General features: G+C 44.3%; 1 protein-coding gene across 2 annotated transcripts in view; it reads left to right on the plus strand.

The window, feature by feature from the left end:
- The first annotated feature begins 2,517 nt into the window (after window positions 1-2,517).
- LOC135250115 (spectrin beta chain, non-erythrocytic 1-like) overlaps window positions 2,518-19,088 on the plus strand; it is a 74,571-nt gene continuing 58,000 nt past the window's right edge. Inside the window, exon 1 of one of the 2 annotated variants that reach the window (XM_064326080.1) lies at window positions 2,518-3,086. The gene's annotated coding sequence lies outside the window, so the exon portion shown is untranslated. The remainder of the gene's footprint in view (window positions 3,087-19,088) is intronic. The other variant, XM_064326081.1, reaches the window with a different exon arrangement.

Raw genomic sequence — 19,088 nt, forward strand, 5'->3', positions numbered from 1 at the left:
TTGCAGTGTTGGATTCTCTTTCTGCCCTCTGATCTTCCTGGCAAGCACTGTTGTGATGCAATTATGCTACCGGCACAGAATACCATCTCCTATTTTACACGAATAGAGCTCAAACTCTTGATATCTATTTATATCTTGCCAGTTCTTAGAAGCAAGATAATAACTGGAAAAGCTTCCACAAATTCCTTTATAGCCCTGTCTGCATCCAAATATGAGATTCAGAATTAACACAGCAGCTCAAGGTGTGGTCCACCCTTAGGTCCAGCAGGTTATTTTTAAGCCTGTGATGTTGATAGCTCTTGCAGTGTTTTCTTGGATTGACTTCCCTGTTCTGCAATGGGTAGAGGGGGATGGAGTGAGAGAGAGAGAGAGAGAGGTTGCAGGTGTGGGTATAATGAAGAGGCTCTTAGCAACAACAGTCAGGTGTGCCTACAGTATATACGTGGTAAGTGTTGCAGGTACTCCGCAGTTGTTGGATAAGTTGGTATGTGCATTTATAAGGGTATGGCGACATGAGCTCTCATTGCAGTGCCATGGTGGAATTCGATTCCAAGGGCACTGACTGACGGACTTTCAATGATATTAGGATGTAGGACTTTCTGGGTTGATGTGAGATCTTTTCTTGGGGCCCAAAATACTTGGTGGTACCCCTGGTTTTAAGCTTTCTTTCTGCATGTCTGTGTTTGCTCTAACATCTTCATCAGTGTGTCACAGGCCAGGGACAGGGGATTGATGGAGGCGTTCAATGCGTATCACAAGTTTGCTGTTTTGCTAGTTTTACGTGTGGCGAGCTACTGATTAGTTATTGGGACAACTATCGACACTTTCCAAAAACAGCAAGTATAATTGCGATGGAATTCGGCACCCAAGCCGAACAACCCCCAGTGCCTTCCCAACCTCTCACCACAAGGCTATGTCCTGTGTGGGGTTGTGTATGAACTGAAGGGGGTTTAGTGCAAACTGCTGCAATCTGCAGAAAGTGGGCTTGTGTAAGCACTGTGAGGGCCAGGCCGTGGCTACCGAGGGCGGCCCCGATGTCCTGTGCTCAGCTCTTTCTCTTTGTCATGCCGGATTGTGGATGGGTACCCTTTCAGAAAAGAGGGGCTGGGGTAAGGGTAGCTGTGAGGACAGACACCGGCGGGGGGTCAGATGACATTGGTCTGATGCGCTCTATTGTTTTTGGGCAAGCCATGGAATGTGTGTGCCATGGAAGAGGGGGGATGTTTCTTTTGCTGTGCAGTTCAGACTATGCCACAGGTGTCTGGGGTCTCGTTCAAAAGGTGTCAGTGTAATGTACTGGATTATGCCATGTGCAAGTGTAAGCGTACGTAAGGTGACATTAATGCCATTGCTCAGTTTGAAAAACAAATGCTGTTTTCTTACTCACAATGAGCTCTGGATATTCAGTCCTGAATATTGAGCATATGTCCCCTCAATTATTTAGTTTGCAGTTTAGCTGACATCTTTATCAGACTGGGGTGCTGTTTTTTGAGCAAGTTAAAGTGTCTAGCAGTGAGAACCAGATTTATAACCAAAATGTCCTGGTACACTTTAAAATAACCTTTTACAGGACTAATAAAGAAACTAGGACCAGATGGCGCACGGTCGCATATATCCAAGAAAGATCTGCCTCTGAATTTCAGAGGGGATAAAGTTCTTTCGAGCATCTGCTTCATCATTTTAGAACCAAACGTGTGTATATATAAAGTTCAAAACATGTTCCCCAAAATAACTGAACTTCAGTTAATTTTTTTTTTGCGGATTGCAACTGTGCCAATAAGACCGGATTCAGGGGCAGGGTGTTTTTTTTTTAATGTTGAACTGCACAGGTCCCACAATTAGGCTACTGAACAGAAGAGCTCCTTAGCCTTAGATAGGAGTCTAGTTCCAAACTTTTCTAAACAATAAATTGTAATAAAATTGTCTTACATTCTCTTAATTGAAAATTGATCAGTTATACCTCATTAACTTATTGTAGTAGATGCTGTGGCCACTGGTGCGCTCAGTATGTCGTGAATATTTGCTTGCATTAAACTTTTTTTAATTTTTAAGTAGGCTAATTAACCTCTACCTGAAATTCTCACACATCTTTCACCAGAACCACAATATAAAAAGCTAAGGACGAACTGAGAGCATTGCTTATATTAATATGAATACGTTATATACCACGGGGCTCACGTTTCTAAAATTTGAATAAAATATTATAATGGAATCTCTGTGCTATTGAGAATGAACGTGACATACAGTACTCAGACAGGATATCATGCTTTTAGGCTACTCTTCTTCACCTCAGTCCAGGTACCTTGGTGATATCCGTCCGCCAAACGTTCAGGTCGCTTAAACCCAAGAACAGAATATTTTCACAAGTGATGCAGATACTTTCAAGAGGTGCCTTCAGAAAACATACCCCCATTGAAAATAGAATTTTCAAGAAGCTGAAGCAGCAAGTAGCACATCAAGAGAAAGACCCGAGCATGACATGACACCCGCAGTAGGCTACCAGCAGTAGCTCGTTTACTAGAGCAGTGCACGTTGACGCGCATCTCAGACGGATTTTTTTGTCATTCATTCTTCGTCCAGTTGAACGGGAGAGAGGGACGAACCGCGAAAGAGAGCACCTGGAGCAGGGATGCAATAAACCGCTAGCTACAGCTACTGACGTACAACGGACCTCATTCAGTGCGCGTTGAGGCACCTAGCTAACAAGTCGCTTTATTTTCGCAGGAATTCACCGAACTAGCTAGCTCCATCTAACTAGATAACGAATGTTAGCTAGATATCTAGCTAGCCACACCGTTTCGTAACATGCAGTGCTGCACTAGTCGCGTCAAAAAGAGACACGAGGATACGGATTTAGCATAAAGGCATCTTTGAGTCAGTTTTTGTTTACGTGTCGATGCATTTTATTTTTTATATAGAAGAATTACAGAAAAATATTGCGAGAGACGTTTATAAAATATTTTGGGTCTCTACCAGCAGCGCTAGCTTGTGAGCTAGCAGGATAACTACAGAAGACCCGATACTCCTGCAAGAACGAAGGGTCGGTAGCGCTCTAGGCAGCTAGCACTAACTAGCTAACCAAAAAGGTAAGCGTATACATTTCTCGAAAATATATTTGCTAACAAGCTCCAGTGTTTATTTTCATTTAAACCATTCCATAACCTGTGGCTTTTTGAAATTGAGAACATCCCATTGTGATAACATGAATTTAGAAATCACAGCTAGCTGTTCAATTCACTAACAGACTACTAGTTAGCCAGCTAGATATCATCAACCCCACCGTGACCATGCGGAGAGGTGGTGCTGCCTCCAGTGCTTTGTCTCGATGCTCGCAGTTTAGCAACGTTAGCTAGACCACTGAAGTCCTGGTTAGCTTGCTACCTGTAGCGGTAAGATGTAGTTGGCTAACTTACCTTTCACTGGTTTAATACTATTTATGTGATTCAAATGATAAGATTACACCAAAGTCATCTGACTCTTTTTTGGGGTTTGTACTGCTCCTTCTGTTAGTTTGACATCTCTTCAGTTAACCTTAAGATCGCCCATCTATTAAAACTGGTTGTGAGGTTGTTAGACCAAGTTTGCGAACACGAAATATTCATCTTTTTTTCAGCGTCCAACCTGTCCTTAGACATTTATCAGCAAACGAGATTACACAATAACTGGCAAAGTAAAAAGGCTCGACATGCGAGGTTGCATTTCTCTTCTACAGCTTACATGTGGAATTGCTTGTGTGGAGACACTGACTACACAAAATTAACGGTTGTGTATTGTGAATGTGCTTTCTGCGGGTACGCATTGCTAGCCTCGCATGCATAATGACTGCAACAAGGAGCTGTCTGTGGTAGCACGCTTTTGCTAACAACATAACCTAACGCCAGGATGGCTAAAGTCATACAACATTGGCTCCGGAGCAAGCGGGGTGATTGTGATAGGGTTTTCGGCTTGTATCTAGACAAGTCTTTGCAGCCCAGGTTTCTGCTTGCTATATCACTAGCTAATATATACGTTATATCTCGGACAAAGACGCCGATGTATTATTCTACCGTTGGATTATAGCAAGCGCTCCCAAACAACAGTCGATGATGCACGAAAATGCGCCTTTAGTAGGTCGAGATGAGTCATTCTTTTCAGCATTTGATCATTAATAAATCCGAATCCTTTTTTTATCCCCCCGTCCATACGGAACATGCCAGATTATCGGAACATCTGTCCCTGCCTTTTTAACGGTGCTGTTGACATTTTAAAATTAATTTTAAATATTCAATAGTTAACAAAACCACTTGTTTTAAAAAATAATCAAAGTATTCCATTTTGATTGGACAAGAAACAGGTGGTCTTTCCCCTGAGCGTCAGAGTCCCTTTATGAATTAAATTTTTCCTTCCAAAATCACCGGGTTTCCATTTATTCATAAAAATCCGTTGAATATTAGGCTAAATAGACAGTATTTCCTTTTTGGAGGAATGGTTGATTTATATGCTAGAATGAGCCCTTTTGACACATTTTGGGCCAAATCTTGATAATTGGTTACTCAAAATTTGGTTTGTATAGTAAACTGAAATACAGTACTGAAATACAGTTTTGTTGTGGTTGATCATTCACTTCTTATTTAGTGATGGTCTTTGCATATAAGGTAAGTTTATTTACCACCTGACTTGAATAAACTTTGTGTACTATTTGAGAAATATGCTCACAGTGCTGTTTCTCTGTTAAAACTGCTAAAACCCAAAGCAATGAGACCAGGTTGTCCCCTTTTCCTCACCACTGACAAAGTAATCTGATTTTTTTCTTGGAAGAAGTTCAACCACAGGAGCCTGAGGGAGACAGTTTTTTTTGGTTGAAAAGAGTGTGAAGTGATTATGTGTGTCTTTAAATTGTGTTATTGCAATTTTTTGTCAATGATGTTGAGTGTCGTGTTGTATTTTATGAGCAATGTCCTTATGGAACTAAGAGGGTGGCTGCTTTCTCTTAAGGAGACTAGCACCATATCTACGTTTCCATCAGCAAGAGGGCAGCACCTAGGTCCCTAGCTTAATGGCAGCAGCGAAAGACAGTTCCTCAGCCACTCTGTAGTCCATCCATACATTATCCACCCATGATCTATAACTGCTTATCTTGGTCAGGGTCGCGGGGGGTGCTGGAGCCTATCCAGCGTGCATTGGGCGAAAGGCCAGGAATAAACCCTGGTCAGGCTGCCAATCTATCGTAGGGTCGTAATGTCCATGCAAATACTGGAGTACATGTCAATGTAAAGCAGCTAAGGTAGCTGGATGGGGATCTGGCAGCTAATTACTTTCAGATTAAATAAATCATTTTTGTTCTTGTTCTGTTATCTTTGTTTTTTGCCATGGCCTTTTTTTGCCAAGGGTTCTTAACATGGGAAGCCTATGTAGCTTTCCAGCTTGGCTGCTTGCCATCATTTTGATTAGATGCAAAACTGTCAAAATACAGCATTCCTAAACATCTGCTCAATACAACATATTTTATTAATTTATTGGTTTATTTAAATACGATTTCTCTGCTATTATAATGCTGTGAAACTGTATCACTGTTTGAAAAAGTTGCTAAAATCGTTTTGCCCAGATTTTACTATTTTATGTGCATAGTGCATGTTGCGTTCTTAAAGAAAATCAATCCTTGTCTGAATGTTCTTGTAACCCTTTAAATTGTTACATACAAGGTGCACAATGCTGAATCATGCTGAATCAATTTAGCCAAAGTGTCAGTGAGCTCCTCAAACTGAATCGCGAAAGTACTTTATTGAACTATTGGGTCGAGAGAATTCCACTCAACACAGAGTCATAAATTTAGCCGCAGTTCCTAAGAGGACATTTCCAGTCTTAGCTCGTCTGAAAAACCTCAGTATCTTTCCTGAAAGGATTGCGTGCTGCCAAGGTACATTCAGGGTAACATTATACTACCCAGCTCCTGTCTGCAGAAGTCTGTTTCCTGCATCAGTGCAGTCTTGGTTAAATACCTGAAACAAAAAAAAGTACATGTTTGGTTTTAAGAAACAACACAAGTTTTGCACACATCAGCCCTGTGCATCACCGAGTAAAAAATCCCAGAGCGGTGTGCAGAATTCACAGCCAATCGAAGGGGACTTCCTCAGCCATGTCAGCACAGTTGTAACACTCCCCGTTGTGATACTGTAGTGACTTTGCAGAAGAAGGTTGTTTTGGGTACTGTCCCCGGCCCACTTTGTTCTCACAAAGCGGTTGGGTACGGCTTATCGCCTTACTTGGCTCTCTGTTCCATCCAAGGCAAAATTAGCTGAGTCTGCAGCATTTGAGGCTAAAGGCTAAAAGACTAAAGACACGATGTCCCCCATTTCTGTGAATTCATTGCTTATAATTTCGTAAGAAGAAAGAATGCAACTTGTGATTGAAACAGATGTCACCTTCCAATGTGATTAGTAGCTATTACACACTTTTACAAAAAAGGAGGGTTTAAGTTGGTTGAGGAAGGACTGACTTTGGCCATGTTATTACCCAGTTGTGGTATTATCTAGACTAAAATTCCCTGTGAATCAAAGAAAGCTGCGTAGTCCAGTGGTGCCCAAGGAAGGCTGCAGTTGTATCTGGATTGTGTTCCTGCTGCTCTGATGTGTGTATTCAGCCCAGTCATATGCATGATCTGACATTTGTGTTTTGACTAATTTACCCTGGCTAATTGGTGGGAACAAATACATGATTATGCATAAGTTCTCCAAGAATGAAATCACCCATCCTTGGCATAGTGAATACTGCTCAGCTTTTACTGTTCATCATTGAGCCTGTTGGTTTAACCGCTTCACTTGAGTTGGACAAACTGAACTACTTGGGCCAGCAGCAGCACCATGCTTAATGTGCTTGTTTGCTGTACACATGCTTACCAAAGATGACTCATATCGCATGTACTTCATCTTGTAGACTACAGCACGTGTCTACTGCAGTCAAGGTTTAATTGTGTAGTCTTTATCCAGTGCTGTAATTACTACAATGCACTGCCTCATTAGTGGAAATGCAAAGCGAAGACTAATTTATCCCCATACATCTAAAACCTATTTGGATGCATGTTAAGTGTCTCCCAAGAAGTCTTATGAAGGACCGCGGGGAAAGAATCTGATATTGGTAGTGTTTGCTGAATGGGGATGTTAAATGAATCAGCAGTGGGCTGAGTGATGGAAATGGGGCCCCACCCATGCTGACCGTCACAGTCCCTTCCGCGCAAGTTCGTCTCAGCTCCTGTCACCCTCGTATGCATGTCGTATTGCCAGGCTACGGCGGCTCAACGGCTGTGCTTCATCATCGTTATTGGCACCATCTTCCAGAGGCTGTTGTTCTTTCAGTCACGTTTGCATTTGAAACGGTTATTTAGTGAATTTGTTGCTCCTGGTTTTGAGCCAGCTCCTGTGTAATTGACTGTGGTTTTGCATGTGCCCGTGAGGCACTGGGAGACATTGATGTGTTTTTTTAATGCCGTTTCCTGTTTAATTTGTTTTGGACTGGCGTCGCAGGAGCAGAGGGTTTAGTGCCGCTGTTTGCCGTCCCTCTTCACGCGTGACCGGCAGGATCGAAGAGGACTTTCTGTGTTGTCGTTACGGTTCGGTGACGACTTGTTACAGCATTGCAGCAACAACATGAGGTCACAATGTCATGCTTAATTAATCTCGGTTTCTCTTGTTTAATTATTTTGTTAATTAGGGGGAATTAATGAAAATTAGTCACCTGGGTAGCTTAGAAGGCCCAATTCAGATTTATGCCAATAATGGTATAGATTAATTAAGGAATTGTTTTAAATGTAAAAGGAGGATAAAAGTAGCATAATGAATGAAGGCAGTTATTATAAAATTATAGCCACTAAAAGTCACCAGAAATGGTGATGATAAAAAGTTGAAATGTGGGCGACAATGTGTACTCCCCTTTATATTATTCTAATAATTGTATTTAGCTATGCATTGCATCCATTTGGCAGGCATATTTGTCCAGACTCTTTCATACAGAGAGGAGGGCATGAGTGCATTCAATAGGTTAATGACAGCGGCACTTCTGCAGAGGTGGATAATTGGCACTCAGAGAGCTGCTGATTGGATAAGAAGTGCTACTGTAGTCAACTCTGCCACTCCTTAGAAATCACTAGTAAATGACTGTACAGCAGCAAGTGCTATTTAGACTGCATTTACTGAATGCAGTATGACAGTACAGTACTTGTGTCTAGATTCCATATTGGTACTGCTAGACTACGCGATCTTTCTGTTACTCTTTCTTTCCCTCCATGGTCAGCCATGGCTTTCCCCCAAATAAAATGCCTCTATACTACGACAAGCTCAAACTTAACCTTAAACTGGTTAAATTCGAACCAGGTGACTTCTGTCCGTTTTTAGACAGTGGTTACAACAGTTTCCTGCAGGTTGAGCTATGCTGGTAGGTCGTGGTGATCAGTTGCCACAATGGATGTTGGGCGTTTACAGTACTGTTGACCTGGCTTCTGATTGAGGTCTAGTTATTTCTGTGTTATCCGGATCATTCACAGATATGCCTTTCATGATGTATAATTTCCCATAGTGTTGGCCTGCCGTTTGTGCTGAAAGTATAAACGATTTTTCACAGAATTTAGAGAACTCTGCAAATGGATTTTATTAAGATGTTTTCACTCTATGAACGCCTGGGTAATTTTAAAATGAATTGTTCCTGACCTATGGTAGGATTGGTGCAGTTCTCAAGGATCAATAGTCTGCTTCCTGAAAGTCTCATTGAAAGGCTCTTTCAGTCACCCGAATGGATTTTACATCTTATCCAATAAGTTCTTTGATCCAGGCAGTTCTTAAGATAGAACAACTCTGTTGTTTTCTGGGACTGTGTGGTCTTTACATCTCAGAGTTCAAAATGAAGTAGGCCTACACTGAAGTATATTTTACTAGTCTGCAGAAGATGACATTCATCCATGAGCTGACTGGCAAAAGGTTGTTCATACGGTTCCTGGCAGCGCTTCTTGCATTATCTCACCTTTGTACAGCTGTTCCTGTTGAAGTTGTTGTGCAGGCCTATTTTCTTTGCTTGCTGAGCACAGTTTATCAAATTTTAAAAAGGCAGCAAACTTTCATTCTGCACATAGACACACCCAACATGTGAAGAGATGCCACAGTTTAAGAATTGGGTTTAGCATCTTTTGGCTCTGAATGTGGATAATTAGCATTTCTAAACAACAATGTCAAGCGACATGTCAGAACGATTTCCATTCATATTTGTTCGGCGCACTCAATCGCGGCTCAGTTCAGCATCCATTTATTTGGCTTGAAAGCGTCTTGATTGCCTGATTCCTGTAGTTCGATCTGTCAAATGTGTCAAGGAGCTTTTCACGGCCTGTTTGGCTCATTCATTAGCCTTTCCCGAATGCTCTTGTATGTGGCTCTTTACATTGTGTAGGCTAGGTCTGGCTAGCCCTATAGCCCATTCAGGGTAGAGGCATCCCTTCAGGTACTGCTGTCAGATCACTGCAGCTCCATATGGGAAGTTTCCCTCCAGTGCAGGTGAAGGGTCAATTGCAGCCCATTTTTGCCCCGCCCTGAAAGACTGCCAGATGCCGTTGGCAGCTTGGCCTGGTCACATTCAGCAGCTGTGGTGTGAACCAGCGTTCTGAGGTCCAGTGTTTTAGGAGGTCTTTAGCAGGGCGCACTGCCCGTCTGCCTCAGACGTGATGTTCTGGAGGTCCTCTGCAATTAAGTACATTTGGGAAAGAATAGTATGGTGTTCTGTTCCTCACACCTGTGGTTAAATATTTTAGCACTTTTGTAAGGAAGATGAACTGATTCTGATTCGCAGTCCAAGAGCAGATGGAGCTTTGGAGCGCTTCTTTGCATTTTTAGAACAATTGTTCACGTATTTGATTCAGGTTGAATAACGCTCTCTCAGTTTCTCTTGTTGTTATTATAAATACATGTTCATTTGGGCAGTCTTTTTATTGCACTGGGTCTTTAACGGTGTTTCTGTGAAAAGTTGATAGTGCATAAATCTAATGCTCATGGTTTTGGGAATTTACACTCTCCATTAACAAAAATCATGCATATTTGCATTCCACCCAGTATATCCATCTAAACATAGTTTAATTCTAACATCATCTGTATTCGCAGACAGGCAAAACTATACATTATTGAAATTTTTTTGACATCTCAAGTCTCAAGGGTATGACTTTAGGATTGTGATCCATTTAAATAAGGGGAGTGCTTCGAAATCAGTCACCATATCCTTCCCCAAGGGGCGACATCCGTATTGTAAGTAACGACTGAGGAATTTTAATGAATGCTCAGCCTTGGAAGTCTTGGATCTCAAGCCAAGTCAGATGTTAGACCCTACAGTCAGTATCTGTCTTCACGAGTCATTGCTGTCAATTATGTGACCAGTTTTTAATTTGGTTTAGTCTCCGTTGAATTAAAACTGAATACAGTCTCTCATTTGGGGCTTTATGGTGAAATACAGGCTAAATTTACCGGTAAAGTACAGTAAAATAATTTGGTGTTCTCCTCAGGGAAGACTTGGTCAGAGCTGTATTTTTATCCTCAATCAGCGTAACTGTTAGATGGCCTTGTGGGAGTTTTGCTTGTGTTATTGAGTCTGGGTGGAAGTGTGTGACTGGGGGGGGGGGGGGGGAACTGCTGGAACCATGTTAGGACCGGTTCTGCCTTGCATGCTTTTGGATCTTTTTGAATTCTGAAGCTAGCCCTGATCGTTCCAAGGGTATTGTACTGTAAGTTGTGTTGAACATTGCATTATCTCACTAGAATAATAATATTAAGTAACATTAACGCCTGCTACCATTTTGATTGTATGCCGTTAAGGGATCTCCTGTTTTTTTCCATTATCACTGATATGGACTGATTTGCAAACAGATTGGACTGATATTTGCATGTCTTGTATACAGTGTAAAATACTGCAGTAGTGAGTTAGATTTTTTCAAAGCTTGGTATATTCAGAAGATTTGCACTTGCTGAGGTTTTTTTTTTTTTTTTTTCCCCTTCTCAAAGAATAGCATCTATAAATGACTTTCCCTAACCGGTAATTCTGGCCTCATTTTTCTCACTTTGATGCCTTGGCAGAGGCAGAGAAGAGGTGTTTTATTCCAGATGCGGATTCTCCTTTCAGTTATATTGGAGTAGGAAATCATTGTGAAATGTTTTCCTTGCTTTGAGTAAATTGTTATATTTATGAACCAGGTTCTCACCTAGGCCAAGCACTCTCTAAGATTCTGTGTTCATTGAATATGAATACTAGTATCGTGAGGGCATTTAAGGAAATGATCTATGTTTAAAAAAGAAAAAAAAAGAAAAAACATAATAAAAAAAACCATCCCTTTGCCTTAACACTGTGCAAGAACGTGCAGGCTACATGCAGGAAAGACTGTTCTACTGTCAGTGATGTCATCTCCGCTTTTCTCAATGAACTGACCCGTGCGAGTGGGTGTGGACGGAATGCGCCGCCATGGCTGTGCTCTCCCACTTCAGAGGAGGCTGCAGATCCTGAGACCTGGGAACGTGAGGGCGATCTCCCGTGGGTGCGTGGAGGAGGGAGGCCCCAGCGGTCAGCATGCTCGGTCCCACGCACGGTCCGCACGCACGGTCCCACGCAGAGCGCCATCTTGCTGTTCGGCTGTATCAGATCAGGAGGCTTTATCTGCAAGCTGAATGAAGAGACGGATATTACATATCGACAGGACTCAAACTACAACAAATTAAACATGCTCGCTATTGTACTTTAGTATTGCTGATCTGATTGATTAGCTGATCAATGCAAACATTTAAATTCTCTAACATTTAAAAATGGATTTTTAAATCTCTCGGAAACATTTTGCGCCATTATAGTGCTTCCGGTGATTTGTCTATTTTTTCATCGTAAGTTTTAACATTTTTAATGGAAGCTAACATGTCTGGAACACTGTTTTGTTGAGGGAATCTAACATGGTTGTAATCGATATCAAGGAAAAATCAGTGGTGTGCAAATGGCCTATTTGCTATTCCGTTTTCTTCAGTCACATTACATGTTCACTTGAGCTCACCCTGAATATCTTGTGTTAATCAATAGTGTGTTTTAGGTGGAACATTTCTTACCAATTAGCCTTTAGGACTTTTGGCGAGGGGCTCGATTGAGTCTGATGTCAGCTTGCTGCTGGTTAGGTCTGAATCCCTGTGAGGATTCTGATTATTGCAAAGCACTGCACAGCCCTGAAATGAGTCAGATATCTTACTCTCCTTTGGGTTGAGGCTCCCTGTGGATGTCTATTGTGTTCCTTTAGAAGATATTAGTCATCAGTATTTTGAAAAACACAACTCAATTTTTATTCCCGAAGCCAATCACGATTCCAGTACAGATGTATGTGTCTGTTTTTTTTTGTCTAATTTTATGCATGTTATAAAATAAATCAAAAAGTCAAAAAAAGAAATTATAGTATTTTACTCCATGATATTCAGTACTTACTTTATTTAACCATGACATATTGTGAGCTGCATTTTAAATGAGAAAGCAAGTCAGGCAGGCATATAACATGCAGTGTAGCCTAAATGCTGTTGTTTACTATGTCACGGGTGTCAGAGTTCAGTCCTTGAGGGCTGCAGGGTCTGCTGGTTTTCATTGTGCCAATCAGTGAATTTCACAAGTGATTCACTGATTGGCTAAAGAGTCAAGACACCTTTTTCCACAAGGGCTTCATTGGCTGCTGATTGAAAAGAAACCACCAATACCTGCAGGCACTGCGGCCCTCCACACCCAGGTCTGAGTGATGCGAGCGGGTTTTAGACCTGAGACACTGCGCTCCCTCAGCCTGTACGGGCGGCCTTTGTCCTTCGGTGCCAGCAGGGGGCAGTGTCCTGCCTTTTAGCAGCACCTGAAGCCCACCCCACCCTGCTTAGCAGTGAGAGCGCCTGGCGTCCCGTCCCCGTCGCTTTGGTGCGAGCTCTGGTTCTCCTCTGCGCTGGGTGCCCTGGCTGGCTCCCTGCTCTCTGACTAACTGGAGCAGTGAAAACGGGCCCGACGGGAGGGAGGAAATCCGGTCACAGAGTGGGGAGGGGGGGGGAGGGGAGGGGAGGGGAGGAGGAGGGGGGAGGAGGGGGGGGGGGGGTGCCGGTGCTGCTGGTGCAGCAGGACATCATTATGCTGTCTTTCATGCCCCAAATCAATGCCAGCTAGCTGGGCCATCACCTCTGGGCCGTCCTTCTCAGACAGTCCCTCCTCTCTGCGTCTCTGCCTCATTCGCAGTCCTCCCACTAGCCTCCTTTCTAAACTCCTCCTCATTGGCTGGGACGAGGGCTGACGGCAAATTAGACTGATTAGATCAATCTCAGTCGCACAAGTGACCTTTTCTTGTTTGTGTGTGTGTGTGTGTTGGTACTCTGTGTAAACCTGTGTTTAGAGTGGGCTGCAGCCCATGATGAGAAGCTGCTGTAGGTGATTCTGTAGGCCTCTGATTGGGAATGAAGGTGGCCCTGCCTTATGTTCATCCTTGTGCGTACTGAACAGCTTTCTGGGGATTTGTGCTGGCAACACAGACGATGCAGGTTCGATTCCCAGGTGGGGCACTGCTGGTGTATCTCTGATCGAGGCACTTAACCTCAGCTGCTTCCCTAAATATACATCTGGCTCAATGGCTTGTTTGTACAAAAATGTTAATAAAAAAAGAAAAAGAAAGAAACCATAATAATATGATGAGTAACAATAATGATAGTAATGACTAGTCATGCTGTGTTACTACCTGCTACTCACTGAAGCAGACCTGCAAGGCTTGAAATTGTCGTGAAGGGTTTCACAGAAACGGTTAAACAATAAATTATGTTTTCTACCAACCCAACAGGAAAAAAAAAACAGCCATCAATTATGTCAGAAGCTTAAGGGAAATCTCTTAGGGCCAGCTCAGAGGAAAACGTATCGCAAAGCTATGGAGTCATCATCATCCACTAAGGCTGTTTTAGAAGCAAGATGGATCGGTGTGAACCGCTGTGCTTCAGAATGTCAGCTGTCTGCTGACCCGGTGTGTAATGGAGTGTGTGTGGTCACGTGGTTCAGGTGAGCTCTGTTTGCTGGTACACACACAGCCGTGCGTCTCGTCCTTGGTGATGTTTTTACACTGATAGACGGGGGTTGGATGAAGTGAAACACTGACTCCGCGGTCTGCTTCTTCGTGTCTAGTTCTCTTTCGATCGTGTGGTCAGTGTTACACAGGTAGAGGCAGCTAGGTTGCTCTGTGTGACTAAACCCGGGAGAAGCGTTGCCTAGGATATGCTCTGCCAGGCCTTTTACAAAGATTATTAATAAGTGCATGGAATTTCTGTCATTGTCCTGTCCATAGTTACAAATGTTGGTGATCCTAGGATGTTCTTTTCATCCTCTCCAATGTATGTGAGATTTATTACAAATATGACTGAAGCAGGTGGTCTCAGTCCAGGACCAGTATGTGTATTAGAATTTGGACAGAAGTGCTACTATTCAAGAATGTCCAATGTTTATCATAAGGCTTGTCCTGAAGGTGCACCTTTTCCACTTTAATCTCGTATGTGATTGACTCTGTGGCTCCATGTTAAGGAAATGGATCTTGATTTAGCCTGTGGCCAGTTTCATTTGAGTGGATTTGGGGCTTTTGGCTTGAGCTTAGGCCTGAGGGGTGCCAGTGAGATATCGGCACCCGTCAGTCTCGGAAGATTGACGCTGGTCTTATCCCGACAGCTCTGATTAGTCCTCTTCCCGAGCCTGAGCTCATGCATGTGAGGAGATTGCACGGTAAGAAGCTAACGCTGCCTCTGTTACTCTCACGTCCGCTTCAGGTAGCCTGTCCTCTGACGCTCTCGTTGGTACTAAGCGAACATCGCTTGTTGGGCACTGCCATTCTACCCTTGAGCAAGGTACCTAATCTGGCTGTTAAATAACCAGCCGAATAAATGGGTTTCGTGTGCATTTAAAAATAAGCATAAAAAGGTAAGTCGGTGTGGGTAAGCATCTGCTAAATAAGGCCTTGTGGGAAGTGAAGAGCGTTATTAAGGCCGTTATCAGGGTTAATGTGGGCCCTGGGAGGGGGTGGAGTTGGTCTCCAGGTGTGGAGCGGTGCCTCTGGGGCAGGCTGCCAGTGTGGAGGACTGGCTGTGCCCTGTGCTTTAATCCTGCACTAATTTCCCTACTGTTCATTTCTATTCCCAGTCGCTCGCTAATCTGTGTCCACTGGGATTTGGTGTGCCCTGTGTGTGTGTGTGTGTGTGTGTGTGTTTGTGTTTCTGTGTGTGTGTGTGTGTTTATATATTGACTACAATGTAGGTTACATCATGTGTGAGTGGCTCAGACTGAATACATTACAGCGCTCATGAGGACTGGAGTTCCACACCCATTTCATGCTGAATACCCTGATATTGATGCTAGCTGACTTTATGTGGGTATTCCATGCTATGGTGTCGGCTGGTGCAGCCTTCCTGCCCAGCAGTGGAGTTCTGCGGTTCCTGTTCAGCGGTACGGCTTTGTCTGCCTCTGAGTTTTAATCTTCCGGCCCAGTAGTGCCGCTCTTTCTGCCCAGCCATGTGGCTCTCTGCTCGGGCTGCGCGTCCCCTGGGCCGGCTCAGAGGACAGGCCTGCAGCTGATGACTGCTTTCTATGCAGCTCCGTCTAGCTCTGTCTCTCCCTCTGCTTTTGTTCTTCAGTCTGCAGTCCCATTTTCACTGGAGAAAATCCAGCCTTTCATCATCCTGAATGAATGCGCGAGTATCACTGGCATAGATCTAGGGAACGTGGGTTTGAACGTGTGGAGAACAGAGCAGGTTTAATGAGACTCCCATTTCCCATGAGCCAGCATACTGCCTGCAGGAGTTAAAAAAGGAGGTTCTACTGCAGCCCTGCTGGACTGGACGCTGCTCTGCTTCGCTGTGTTTGTATGAGGGTGAGTGTATTAATCCTTTAAGGTGTGAGGTCACAAAAAAGTTCTTAACTGAACATTCTAAGGCTCATGTAGCAGTCACTACTGGTGATTGAAAGCAATGGAGTTCTAGAACACTGAATTTTGAAAACGTTCCAGAAACCCAAACGGTTAACGCTCTCATCCCTCTGCAGATTTATCTGCGTTTTTTGTCTGTAGGGATCAAATTAGGGGGTGAATGAGTCAGACAGTGCCAGGAACTGGACAGGGAAGAATGATCTGGACGGCAAACCCCTGCCCATCATAGAACCGGGAGGCGTGTGGTGCCAGGTGCACAGTGAGGGATCAAACTGACTCCTGTGGGGGGAGGGGGGGGCAGGGAGGCAGGTGTTCTGCTGGGAAGGTCCTGTGCAGAGTCTGTCAGTCTGATTTAGGACATCCGGGCTGCTGGGGCACACACAGGGCTGCCTCAGTGCCCAGTGCACAGTGCAGTGTCCAGCGCCCGAGCAGATCAGACAAATAGGACAAAAGTCTGTGGTACACTGGGCTTTCATCTGTATACTTTTATACTGTGAAATTATGGCAGTTGCTGTGGACTGTAAATTGGCTGCCAGCATTCAGTGTTCAGTCAAATCAGATGCACAACACTCTCTGCGTAGAAGAATCAGTGCTGAAATAATGAATCATACACAGTGAGGAAATAGTGTCATGAAGTCATGTATTTGCATGTATTAAATTCACATCTAGAGCTGGTGCTAAATAACTGTTCTGGGCTTCATCCAGGGGATGTCAGAGGGCAGACACTACTGCAGGCCTCCGTGTGATTTACGGGTTCTTCATTTGGGTTGTACCCATTTTTTGGGTGGCCTAGTTCTCTTTGCATGTCCCTCAGCGTCTGGGTTTTCCATCACAACCGGCCAATTCGGGTTGGGGGTGGGGGAAGGTTGGCCGTTCTCTGAGGACCCCCACCCCCACTGGTTTCACAGGATGGGTTAAAGCCAATCCCAGTGCACCCCTCTGCCGATTTTACCTGGTCTTACTCTCCTCAGCCTGCCTGGTGTTGAAGGTTCCGGCTGTGAAATACCCATTAATATTCTCTTTGAATCAGACGCGACCGTTTAAAGGAAGCTTGCAGATATGCTGGAAAATACCCTGTGCTGTTCTTCTATCCGGATGGGCTCAGGCAATGCTTCTGAGCCTGCCCCATCATCAGGGAAATGGGTGAGCAGTACTAACTAAAAATAACTCTGATTTATAGGCCGTAAGCACGATGGCAGCGTATACTCTCACAGTAATTTCAATATATTGTCAGGTAGAAAAAATTCTTCCATCGCAGGGAAGTGTACTGGTGCGGTAAGGCGTCAGAGATAACTTTGAGCGCAACCATTACATGGAACAGATCTTACTGACATTCGTCACATTCACATTTTAAATAAGATGCAGGTCTACATGCATGAATAGTAGCAGTTATACAGTTTGCGGTGTGAAATACGTTTCGCCATATCGTGATATGGACATCGGTGTATTGTGATATCCTGTGACGTGGACGTGTGCGACATTGCGGCGGCGGCGTGGTATTGCAATAGCAGGAGCTGACGGTCGCGACGGTGCCTTCCTGCACGCTCCTGGTCACGTCTTCAGTTCAGTCGCAGCGTGCTCGCCTCCAGAGGGGTCAGGAGGTCGCTGCAAAGCACTCGAATGCGTCAAACTGCGCGAAGCGCCGTCTTCGAAAATGTGTCGGTCGGGCTGAGCGGCCTCGCTCTCTCCCACGTGTGAACTGTGAAGGCCGGTCGTGCTCGTCGTGTTTATCACTTCCCCGCTATGCTGCAGTGGCTTTACGGAGCGATTGATTTTAATTAGCGTCCCCCGACTTCCTGCTCGTGTAGTTTTCCCCCGATTTATTTTCTTAATTGAGCGAGTTATAGTATTGGATGAAGAGGAGTTTTTTTCCCCTACAAACAGATGGGCGGACATGGTTGGTAATCATTACGTTGGACTGTTTGTTTATTTATTTATTTATTTATTAATTAGGGTAGAAATACTGGCCATAATCAATGTCTGTCCACAAATAAAGGGCAGGGTGGAGGCATCCAGGGATTCTTGTGTTCCGCCATGTCCCTGGATATCGTCATGACGGCCATGTTGGGTAGTGGGCGGCGCGGCGGTGCAGTAGTTAATGTTTCTTTCCTCGCAGGAAGGAGGTTCCGGGTTCGAGTCCTAACTGGCCCAGAGCCTCTGCTTTGTTTTCTGTTCTCCCCGTGCGTGTGCAGATCTCCTCCTGCAGCCAAAACATGTAACCCTGGGACTACTAATGAAAATTAGACAGAAATGTAATTATTGTGATTTGTCCCCGTCAAACAAACTAATAAATGAAATTAGTGAAGAGGTGCTGTGCATACACACAGCCAGTGAAAGATCTATGATGCTCATTGTACAGCAGTTAAAGCAATTAAACCGCAGTTCTCTTTTATGAAAGCCGCGCTGTCCTAGATTCAAAAATAGCCTGCTTCTCGAGCGCATTGGAATAACATGCTGGCTGTTTGCTGTGTGCTACAGCAGATACGTGACGTCGCTCTGTTTCTTTGGCTGCGGATGTTGGACTGCTTCAGTGTTTCAGGGGGCGGTGGTGTGAGCACTGTTGGGTGCCTGACATCCTCGTCACTTCTAGTCGACGTGGGAATTTCTTCTGTTTTACACAGTGCACACTGGGGAAAGACACATACTGTATCTTGAGATTTCTTTCTGTTGCTCTCTCTCTGTCTCTCTGTCTCTGTCTGACACACACACTCGTCTCTCTCGCTCTCTCTCTCTCTGTAGCACACTCATCTCTCTCGCTCTCTCACACACTCGTCTCTCCTGTCTCTGTCTGACACACACACTCGTCTCTCTCGCTCTCTCTCTCTCTCTCTAGCACTCGTCTTTCCTCTCTGTCTCTGTCTATCACACACACACTCGTCTTCCTCTCTTTCTAGCACACTTGTCTCTCCTCTCTCTCTGACTCGGTCTGTCACACACCTTCGTCTTTCTCTCTCTCTCTCTCTAGCACCCTCGTCTCTCCTCTCTCTCTCACTATCAGTCTGCTGGTGTTGCTTGTGGCTGGAACCGGATGAGTAACCATGCAGGAGTCCTGCAGACATCACCTCATCTCTCTGCGGTGTGAGATCTCACACACACACACACACACACACACACACACACACACACACACACACAGCACAGCACCCGGGGC

The sequence above is a fragment of the Anguilla rostrata genome, chromosome 3, assembly GCF_018555375.3.
Source record: "Anguilla rostrata isolate EN2019 chromosome 3, ASM1855537v3, whole genome shotgun sequence".
Classification (NCBI taxonomy): Eukaryota; Metazoa; Chordata; class Actinopteri; order Anguilliformes; family Anguillidae; genus Anguilla; species Anguilla rostrata.